Below are 12,064 nucleotides of genomic sequence, written 5' to 3' on the forward strand. Positions count from 1 at the left end.
GTACACAATTGGAACGCGTTCAGTGAATCAAACATGGCTCGCCTTCCTATAGATTTAAACGGATATTCGGGCTACATTGTATCGTTTCAGTCAAAGTTCCATAGATGCATCCGTTAAACAAATTACTTCGCTTTCGTTCGGGTAATTAGTGTCACGAGTTGGATCGTCGGTTTCAGTGATTCCGACGTGATGACAAACTTTGCGGTATCGTTCCCCCAACGCGTTTCATTGGAGCTAACCGCGCGCTCGTTTCAAGAAAATCGTTGCAATTGAGACCTGTGGAAGAGAAAAAGAAATAAAGCTATTTTTTTTTCATGACCTATTTTGTCGTTTGGCTTTTTGAAACAGTATTGGCTAGAGCCACTGCAACGAATTTGAACTGGTCGATCTTTCCCAAGCACTTTATCAACATCGATCGACTTGGAAACAATTGAATCTATTCGTTCCCCGTTCTTTTTTTTTCCTTTTTCCGTCGTTACTCGCGCGAAGAATTATTACGAGACCTTTCATGCATAGGAATTCCGTGTCGAACGATTTGCTAGAGTTGCTCGAAAACCTATACCCTTTTATTCAACATATCAGGAAGTATATGATTATAGTCGATTTCTCGGTTTATCGTAACGAGAATAATTAACCGTGCGTGTTGAGAAAAATGATCAGTGATATATCGCAATGAACACGATGGTACAAAAAGTCACGTATATATATATATATACGTTTATGCACGTACATACGTAATAAACACCGGGGGTTAGTCGAGTTTATCGTAACAGGAGAGTTTGTCGCGTGCAACACACCGAGAGATTTATAACAGGAAATTTTATAAAACTACATTATAATTTAGGAAACCATTTTTCGTCTAGCTTCCACTGTGCTCGAAAATGCCAATTATTTCCAAGACTCGCGGGGTTGTCGATTCCTTTTATCGCGCAAAGAGCTATTTCCTCGCGTCCTCGATTAACTTCGTTACCGTAGCTGGGCAATAAAATTTTTATTTGCGCGATCAAAATGATCGATTACGAGCAAAATTTCGTTTAACTCGCGGAAATGCTATATCGACGAAGGGTCTCGAAAGGGTACTCTTCCTATCGATTCCTCGAATGAACGAGTCTGCGAAAATTACGGACAAATGTAAATCGACTTCCGTTCGATGTAATCCTTCGGAGATTCTATGGAAATTTTACCCATCGTTCTTTCGAATTCGAAAACAATTGTGACGAAGTAGCAGCAGCCGGGATAATTTCGACCAGGCACTGCATTAAATCTGGTTGATTTACGCTGCACAATGTAACTAGTATCGAACCCAGTCTCGATCTGTTTCGACAAACGTCGTGAAATCGTTAAACGATATTTTACATCGACCACATTGCCGACAAGTTAAACTTCCAATTTCGATTATCGCCATAACCGTTTGTTACCCAATTTCCAGCCGGTGATTTTTGCGATTCAATGAACCGGGCGAAACAATTCGCGACTTAGCAAAACAAATTCGCCGAATCGTGGACCACGATGTTATCGTTGACAACAATGTTAATTGATCGTTTAAGTGACTTTATGCCGGGTGATTACTCGCACTCGTGCGTGTACATCGCTGTCATTATTCTCCCATTTTGTCTTCCATTGGCATCGTAAATTTATGCAGAAATATTTCAGGCTCGGTTGTCATATTGCACAATAGCGGCGCGGAGGACGATATCAAATGAACCGTAATCAGCGTTAATTCGATTGGCAACGGTGACGCCAGCAAAGCACATTTTCAGTGTACCGACCAATCAACTGTACACACATGCGCTCGAACATACGCGTTCCTAACTTCGTGAACCGTGCCGATTACAACTTGAAACGGTGCAATTTAATGACACCAGGCTAGTTCGCTACTCATTCTTTGGGAATATTAACGAACTACATCGCGTACACCTCGTGCTACCCGTATATACTCTTCCGTATATCCGCTATAAACGAATCGTCTGCCACGACCGTGTTGCTTTAATCGGGAGGTGAATTTTCATTTCTACCATCGAATTTCCTGGTATAATGGTTAATGTTTATCGATAGTCTACACCTGTGCGCCGAACTTGTCCTCGAGAAGGAATAAAATCAATCAATTCGGTGCACGTATATCCCTGGAGAGGCAAACCGATATCCGAGAGACGTAGATTGGGACTTTTCAACGAATTGACCACTCGAGTTGTTCTGGGACTGCGCGAGAAAAGATCGAGGTAGTTCCGTGTTGCACTACGATGCAGCTTTTCGATAGAGTTGCCTGACCAGCTGTCGCGACGAGAATATCGTACGTGTTATCGCACTGATTACATTTTTTCCATCAAATTACACGTATATATCGAAGCTAATATTGCCGCGAATGTTTCTACTTATCGTGCAATTTCATTTCGTGGATTGGATGGATTGGATTATCGCGTTAAAAGTTAACCCGACTTGTAATGGAAAATGTTAAGCCGTGGATTATTTCGAGAAAGATTACTTTTGTCATTTAAAAGGATGTCGTTTAGTAATTTTCCGCGACGTTGAAAATAAGGGCAATGCGATATTCTTAGAAGGTTCCATGTATACCGTGTATCATTTTCTCCGATAGACCGTATATTTCTTCATGACTTCAACCGGAAAGAAACACTATCTTTACAAGAGAATCCTAGGGAAACTTGAAACGCGCGGAAAACGAGGTAAATAGATAAAGTTCACTTGGAGTATCGTACTTTTTTAATGGCGCCTTGAAATACCATGGAAATCAGATAATTCGATGAAATATAATAAAATGAAGTCCAAACAATTCGTTAGCGAAATGCAAACCGAGAAATCGCTGATTTATTATATTCGCTATAAACGATGATGCGTTAAGCGATGCTGTTTCCAAAAAACGAGCAATCCGATTCGTAATTCGAGAAGTTCTCGTGCGAAACTGCGCCAACTAAACGCACGTGAAAAATACACGTTCCGCGTGGTGATTATTGCGTTTCATATTTTATCGATATACTTATCGCTCGTCGGTCGATATGTTACGCCGGAAAAATGATTTTTCCGAGGAAGGAGAAATCGCGACGGGGAAGGAGCAAGTACGCATGACTATTCGTCGCTGTTAATCATCAGAGTTTCCATGTCAACGTCCACCACCGTCGGATTATGCTCCCGTTCCATTTCTGCTTCTTTCCATTTCCGATAGGAGGAAGCGAGATCACTTTTCTTCCTCGAGTAAAATCCCGCGACGAATGAATTATCTAGGACAATTGAGCCAGGAGCAGGACGTAGCAATGATTTTTGTTTCTCTCGTCGTTTGTAATAGGTGGTTCATGACCCATTGAAAAAAAAAAAAAAAAACAGGAAAAATTTCCAACGGCACTGCTTTTTATCCGACGCCGCTGTTTGCAGTGGTTGCTAACAAAGTAATATTTCGCGCATAAACTCGGCGCGAGTTTCGCACACTCCGGCATCCTGCGTCACCCTCCTTGTTTCGTTCTCTGATGAAATTGCCTTTTCGAGGTAATCACCCGATATAAATCAGTACTTTCGGAGTCTTAAACCTCTGTATTCCGTTGCCTTCATTTCGGCTGATTAATAAATCGAGAAATTAATAATTCGAGAAAACGACGACTTGGTTGCGAAACGAGTAAGAAGGATATGAAAAATACGTTTGGGAAAAGGTTTCGAATGTTGCGGCGATGAAAATGTCTCGTTGGTATCAAACAAATCGCATGGTTTCGTAACGTAACCGATTTAATGAAATGGCTATAGCGTTATAGAAAGTAAACACTCGAAGAAACTTTCGTGATTAAAGTGCTTTAACAAAGTTACCAGACCCGTTGCAGTGTCTCCAGAATGCGATTGGTAAAGTTGGAATCTCCATGATTCTGGATCATTTGTCCTTTTCGGGACAAAAAGTCGTTCCAAAGTTTTCTGATTTGCCACATCGCTTTCCCTCTTCCTGGATACATTGTCCACGCGTTTCGAATAAAAATATCCGGACGAACACTACTTCCGCATTGTTTTCGACATTTCGCCGAAAACTAATTGTAAGTAGATAACTAAGTAGAATGAATGGCATAGGAGTAATTGGGATCTCTGTTTAATTTATGGTCACTCGAGTGGAAACATTTCGGAACTCTCCTTTGTAAGAGATCATTCGTAATTCGCATAATGCCCGTTACGACAATTGGAGATTATGGAATCTGGGATCGTGTTCATTGCAGCATGTCTCACATGACAAACGCTGCTACACGATGCATTGTACTGTCTAATATCCCGCTATCGAACTAGAACTAGCTATCGGTGAAACTGAAATTTACGAGCACATCGATATTTTTGTATCGGTGAACATTTAGCGTACGTTTCATGGCAAGTAGCTTTTACGTATTTCACGACACGGGATATCTCTCTATGGGAATTGTAAATGAAACGAGACGCGTAAACCAAGTTTAATTCCAGCAGAAAGAATTGGAAAAATAAAAGGCACCGTTAAACGTAGCTTACAAAGAAAACAAAAAATTAATTAAAATCCTCGTAAAGTTCCGCAAGGCGCAAAGGATCAACTCATAGCCGTAAATTAAACTCGATAAAAGGAATTCGACACTAGACGACCGGGATCACGACTCTCGCTAGCTGGATCCAATATCTCGTCCAAACTTTTACAGCGGTGTTCCGTTCTTTCATTCGTCTTGACGCCTTTCGGCCAACTTTTTCTCCGCGAACCACTCTTAATGACTCGATTCCATAACGGCGCGAAAGATTCGTTTCCCTTCTTTGTCCGTAACTTTTCGACAAAGGAATCATTAGAACGTTGTTTTGAAGATCATTAAGAGATTGTATTACGAGAAATGGCCCTTTCGTTGCGAGATTCCTCCATCTACGCGATGAACTACACGCAGCGTGCTCGCGATCACACGAAATTCCAAACGAGTTTCGATGCAACTGATCCGTGTAGTGTTCGCATCGCCACTGTTATTCCACGAATGCGATACAATGTACATTAATCCCATTTTCACAAAAAAAAACATCGGATAACGAATGGAATATACGGTTAGTGAACCCTATTAAGCGAAAAGCCTGGTCGAGCCTGGCGCAGATTCGAACGAAGCATTATTCTCGTCTTCCATTACTCGTGGAATTTGCATTCGTTAACACGCGAAACTTCGATTTTATCTTTATAATCGAGGCTTTGGTATAGCTTCAACACTTTGGAATACAGGCCAACGATCAATGCTACGTTTCCTATCGCATAACGACCGAACATTGAGGTATAAACGCGATGAAGCTGTCTAGTTTCAGGAAGAGTAGAATTGCTATGGAACAACTATAGTACCGACGAGATTCGAATGCAGTTCGGTAATTCCTACTCGCCGAACTGATTGCTAACTTTACCGGTTCCCTTCCACGCGTTTCACCGATATTATATACGTCCATGCACGCGCCTCCCAGTCGAAAGGGGGAAAAATAAGTTATCGCGACTAATTACGGTAAGCATCGCCGATGAAACAGGCAGTTCCTAACTGACAGAGATGGAGTAAAGTTAGCGCAAGTACACACCGTTACGTCGTATGCGTTTCAGGTTTCGACAGGATACGAGATAGAACGAGTTCTACCACCAAAGACCTTTGCCAACGACTCTCAGGAGTTGGTAACAGGATCTACGGACAGTGTTCGAGAACCCAGTGTTCGCGTCCTCCTCCTGTTTCCTCGTTCTCTGTTAATACATCTCGTGATTATCCCAAGTTAGATCGCTTCCTGCAAGGATAGTATCGGTAAATTGATTAACACGAAGAACGAAGGAAAATATCATATCCGTCTTGTCATTGGCTAATCATTCGAGGTATCGCTTTAAAGTTGCGGAAGATCTCGTCTGATCTCGATTAAGGTTGCTTATTTCAAAGCGTCGAATGACTTAAACGACATCGTACGAGGAATTAACTCCTTCGGTGTTAAAGTTTGTCGATTAGAAATTTCAGCTTCCGCAATTATAGTCTAGCCCGTTCAACTTTCGTCTTCCTTCTGGCGAACGATAATCGATTTTCCATTTTCGTAATGCCAGGCGTTTTCCAACTGACGAATTGACGTCCCTTTCCGAAAGATATCGATTTTCCATTTTCGTAATGCCAGGCGTTTTCCAACTGACGAATTGACGTCCCTTTCCGAAACAAAAGATAGCATGCTTCGGTTCCTCCCGTTACGTTTAAAGGTTGGAATTCAAAGAATTTTCCGTGAAATCTACAGGGCTAGCCAACTGTTCCCTGTGGTATACACGAAGGGAATACGCATTCGAAGAAGGGGTTATCCTAAAACGCAATATCCGTCAACCTGTCCACCAAATTGACGAAGGTTTTTGTTACTGAACAGAATGAATGCTTAATAAATGCTTAACGGAGTAAGCTGCCCACATTAAACTGTATACTGTTTTATTGTTGCGGCATTGTTCGTTATAAACTGGCTAAAATGCACGGTTCAGTTACTTTAATAGAAAATACTTCTGCTCGAAATATTTAAATGAATGCATTAATTTGCTTAAATGAACTTGAATGCCGTTCACGAAAATCAATGGAAATCAATGATCCGATAAATACCGATAGCAGTTAACGTGACGTACTTCAAAACTGAAACCCAACTGTTATACGATATGATATTACGTCCAGAGCTGTACCAAATATTTGTACTGCGCTACAATTAATATTCGGTTATTATCGTTAATGTTCAAATTAGCTACGGCGCTAAAGACGATCATTTATAATTATTATCGGGAATCGGCGCTGGAACGAACGATACGATTTATAGTTATCGCTGTATCGCTTTCGATCTCGTTATGAAACATATTAAATATACATAAACTATTTCCTCGTTTATCCTATCGTGAATAATATGCGTATTACCGTTACGTCGTACGTTATACAATTTATTAGCTGTGCTTCGCAACTTGAAAATTCATATAATCGATATTCGTCGCTTTCGAATCATTCTCCTTATTACACTCTCCTTCGTTGTTGAATATATACGAGTAAACTAACGATGAAAATAATAAGCGCTTTGGCTCGGTCGTTTGACCACTTTGAAGCAAGTTGTACTCAAAGTCCAAGGAACGAGCAAGAAATATTCCTCGATTATTTAACTTTTGAAGATCGGGTTATTCGATAGTCGTTCCATGTTCCCTCCATCGATACGGATTTTCATAAAACACGATAATGTAGCCAGTTTCAAGGGAGACGCTGGAACAGACTTGGTGGCCATCCGAATTAATGCAAGTTAATCCGGATGTTTCCGGCAAGTTCCTTTACGTTGTCCTCTGCTCCTCTTCTCGCGGTCACCATGCTGCCACGTTAGATGGCTAGGTAAATTTAATCTGATCCCCGACTAAGTCGTAACTACGTGTCCGAAACCTGGAACAGTCCAGAGCCAACGCTGGACCGCCTCGACAACCGTAGAAGCTTCTGCCGACTGAATTACTTCAGCTACTCTGCCTTCTCCTACACTTACGCGCGGCAACGAAAATTACTAAGTGATTTCTTGTTTACTTGTCACAGTTTGTCGAATAAATATCGGAATATAGATAGAGCTTGTTATTTGCCATTACCGACGTAAAAACCCGATTAACTTACAGCTTCCGAGAAGAAGTTAGACGAATCTGGAAAGTTTCGTTATTGCATTTGTATCGCGGTACAGTTAGAGAAGTAGAGGAAGAGCAATAGATAACTTCCAAGGTGAAAACAGCCAGAAGGAGGAGCATCGTTCGGACAGTTCTTTCGCGAGCAGAGACGCTGAAACTTTTGACCTGAATTATAATCCGATATTCTCGTGAATGTGCAGCTGAACGCGTGACTCCTTTTTCATAGCCGAGCACATTCGCGCGTTCCACGTACGACAAAGTTTCGCTCGCGAGTCTCGCATGTATAGCGATCTCGCACAGTTTCGGAGCTTTGTCCGTTTTTCCATGCACAGATGAACTAACAATAAGTAGATACAAGCTTGCCACGATTTACTTTCTGAAAAGCTGTAACGCGAGACACCGAGAATACGAAAAATAATCGGGTTCCGCGAAAAGGTTCGGTAACTAGAAAAAACGTATCAAAGTCAAGTGATAATGCTCCGTATCTGGTCAGTCGTAACGCCGGAAGCAATATCGCGCTCGATTCTATCTGCAATAAAATCTGGGGAACAGATATTGCGACCGACTGTGTCATATCCATTTTCAAAATACGACTTTTTCCCTGGTAGATGCAAGAAACGTTATTACCTGGGGCTGACCGCTTATTTCGTTGTTAGGAAACTATTTTGAAATTGATTACCGGATAGCTTTTATTAGCTCGAATCGCTTCTATCATTGAATTCCTCGAGTATTGCTACAGCTGGTATGCTTCGCTTTCCTCGCGTGAGGAAAAATACTTGAGACGGAACATGGAATCGTGTTTGCGCGAAATATTACTATCGGTTACCGAATTACTTCCCTTTCAATATTCCTAAGATGATCGTGACAATTTTGCGCATACGCCCGTGTAATAGCCTCGAAATAGAATCGATATTTTCCTCCTGCGAGGAAAGCCGTGCAACGTTCTTTTTTCACCTTGCCGTCCAAGAATTTTTACCGAGACATCCGCGCTGCTTGCGCGTGAGCGAAATTGATAGCGTGCCTGGTGGTTGCGAATTACGTATATTTTATTACCATAAATTACTGCAGTTTTTGTAACTTTCAGCGATCATTGCATTTTTTCCCGAGCAAATTTCATCACGGGGAATGCAGGAGCTGTAACGTTAAATCCTCGAGCACTGGAAGTTTCTTGCAGCCATTGGTTCCAGAGCGTTTCACGGGTTCGATATATGTATGTACGTTAAGTCGATGAAGCGGACGTGCTTCGTGTATTTTGGTCATCGTGTACGGAAAATCGGTCCGAAGAGGAAAACGCAGAGTGCTTGTAGTGAAAAGATTAGTGGGTTTCGTGAACAAGCGAGGCCTCCCTCGAGGACATTGACGATCCAATCCCGATCGAATTCGATCGGAGGAAACGTGGAATGTTGGATCTTGCTTCCAATCGAGGAAATAAGAAACGTAGAGTAGCGGATGGAACATGATAACGAAACCATTTGATCTCTGAGAAACGGAGGCCATTAGCAAAATTGTCTCGAATCTCGTGAAATCATCTGACGTGGCAAGAAACTAACTTGTCCCGAGTCGGCGGTTAAAAAATCACCGATCATAGAATAGACGGCTTAATGACTTTTTAATGGCGCTTTGAAACTAATAGACATGCGTGATCGACGGACAGCGATCGATTACTTTCGCGACATCCCTGGAACATCACTCGGAATTTTCATTTCGTCAGTAGGCGTCTCGTCGATTTATTCCAATTTTACGCTACATCGAGCAAAATAATATCGAACCTCTTTGTTTAAAACTGACAATGATACTTTCTCCTATTCGTTATCAATTTTCGTACAAATAGAGTGTGGCAAATTTGTTCGAGAACACCTGTAGTTCGCGCAGGTCAAGTACACAGCGACGAGAAGCTTTAGAAAGCAATTATCTGACGAGAAAAGTGATCAGGAAGCCGAGACTTAGTGTTCGACTCACTTTGATCGATTACCTCTTCCAGCATGAGCACGTCCGGAGCCTAGAGATGGGGATAAGTTTGCGCAGAATTTTACATGGCAAAATTCTCATCGTTGTTTACGTAAAGTTATCGAGTTTCCGTCATCGCATTTCGGAAAGTATTTCACTGAAATAGTGGAATTCCATATCTACCTCTATGAGTTAAGGTTGACGCTCGAGAAATGCCAGTTCCGTTTCTCGCTATAGTGAATTCCGTGAATCGAATAGCATCGAATGGATTACGCTTTGCAAATAATTCTCGATTCGGTCCTATCTCTGTCCGTAATGCTAGGGTTTCTAGTTTCTCTCGTCATCCTCTGTCAGCTCGTTCGTCTCGCTTCCACAATCTCTACTCACGATTGAGTCTTCGAGTGCTTTCTCCCACTCACTCTCTCTCTCTCTCTCTCTCTCTCTCTCCTCTCTCTCTCTCTTTTTCCCTCTCCTTGAGAGCCCCTTGCATTTAACTTCACGAGCGAAATCCATCTCCCTCTCTTTTCTCTAGTTTCGCGCTTTCGCCCATCTCTTTCGCTTGCCACACTCTGTTCCTTGCAACCTGCTTTCCCTCGATCCGTCTAGTGATATATTCGCCTAGCTATCTCGCTCACTCACTCTCTCTCTCTCTCTGTCGGCTTACCTTTAGTGATTATATCAATTCCAAATCAATTTTAGCAACGGCCTTCGTATCGGTCGCGCACCCTCGTCTCCGCAACCCTCTGCCGCGTGTCATTGAATTACGATGGGTGAATCGCTTCGAGTACTGCAGCCGCTCGATACGAGAATTAATAGGGACGCCGTTACCCATTTAAGCGGCCGACATGATACCCAACGTAGCCGACACGTCGATGGAAAATACAGTCGCCATGCCGCTTCCGCTTTCTCTCACGCTCACTCTTGCGTTTACGAATTTATGGCAGATCTACCTATGATGGTGTAAAAAAAAAAAAAAAAAAAAAAGGAGAAAACACGAATATCTAGTTCACTTTGTTTGTTAAATGCCCGGATTACATTCTGCGTCGAGCGCAAAATACAGTGGCACTAAAAAATGGAATATTAAACACAGCTGGAGTAATTCCAGTTTAATTGGTCGCGTGACCATGTCGATAGATAGTGTAGAACGAAACGCGTACAGATTCAACGCGAAAAATGTTTTCGGTGAAAAATGGTGAGCGCGAAAGAGATCGCTCAGTTTAAATATCACTGACCGTAAAAGGAAGGAAGAGAATATTCCATCGCGTAAATAAAAACCGAGATAGCTGTTATAAATGACACTGACAACGAGTTAATATTCACTGGTTTAATACGAATGTGCAAATTAACGGTTTGCATACGTAATCTGTGAATTCATTTGTTGGCTTCGACGTATCGCAAACTGAACAGTCAATTTATTCGTTACCAAACTATGAACTTTCGTGTTTTCCGATATAAAACACTATCCGTCGTTTTAAATCAACGATCCGTATATTCCTACGCGATAGAAAAATTACCATAATAACGCTGCTCGCGATTTCATGCTTTCAATCTCGTTTTCCACGGTAAGCTAGAAACACGATTTAGCTAAAATGGCCCGAACGAACTGATCGTATTTCGAATCCGAGATAAGCCAATGTGACGTTCGTCATCGTTAATAGGATCAATGGAAATTAATTTGCTAGTTAGCCCATTCATAGCCAATCGCATGAATTTATGTAGTGTACATTTGTCGCGTTCGTGACATATTTGCCTTCGAATAATTCAATCCGCGAAGAGTTTCAGGAAAGTTTCATCGTCCAAAACACCATTGCACGTGGCTTTGTTGATCGACGAGACGATGTCCTAAAAAGCCCGTTACGAGAAACAAAATGAAACGTGCGATACAGATTGAATAATTGTTTCTAAATCTCGGTAACTTGACGATGTATATGAAAATACGCGGCCTGCTTCTCATCGCGCTTGTCGAATTTCCACTGTTTTTCCTTAAAACTTTCACGGCTTCATTTTCCAAACGACCATCAAACAGCGACGTTCGCAGCTGCTCTCAACGCGATGAATCTACAACGGTCGTAGGTGAACGTATGAAACAGAGTGGTTCGTTAAAATTTGAGAATTCCGGCTGACTCTTGAAATTAATATATAACAGGAATATGGGACGGCATTTTCCGTTATTTCGCACGTTCGCCTTGACTGTTCTTCGAAATATAGGTGCGAGAAAGGAAATCCAGCTTTTGGTTGGAAATACTTTCACGTAGGTACAGTCAAACGATGCGAATGCGTTTTACAGAAAATTAACAACAGCATTGTCTCTTGAACTCTTGATATCGATGCTCGACAATGTCGAGTGTGTTACCATGTCCTTCATGTCCTTTGCAACCAGTCAAGCACAGTGCATATATGATCGGTAGATCTGCATTATACACGACAATTGAGTACATTATGTGTAGTATACGAGAGCAAGAGTACCACGAAGCGCAACTTTCAGTAACGGCGACTTGCTTTTCCCTTTTTACTTGA

At 41.8% G+C, this 12,064-nt stretch overlaps 1 protein-coding gene across 1 annotated transcript in view; it reads left to right on the forward strand.

The window, feature by feature from the left end:
• Positions 1 to 12,064, forward strand: part of Dop2R (dopamine D2-like receptor) — a 98,925-nt gene that overhangs the window by 73,870 nt on the left and 12,991 nt on the right. The window lies entirely within an intron of this gene.

This window comes from Eufriesea mexicana, unplaced genomic scaffold, assembly GCF_001483705.2.
Source record: "Eufriesea mexicana isolate 0111107269 unplaced genomic scaffold, ASM148370v2 scaffold1523, whole genome shotgun sequence".
NCBI lineage: Eukaryota > Metazoa > Arthropoda > Insecta > Hymenoptera > Apidae > Eufriesea > Eufriesea mexicana.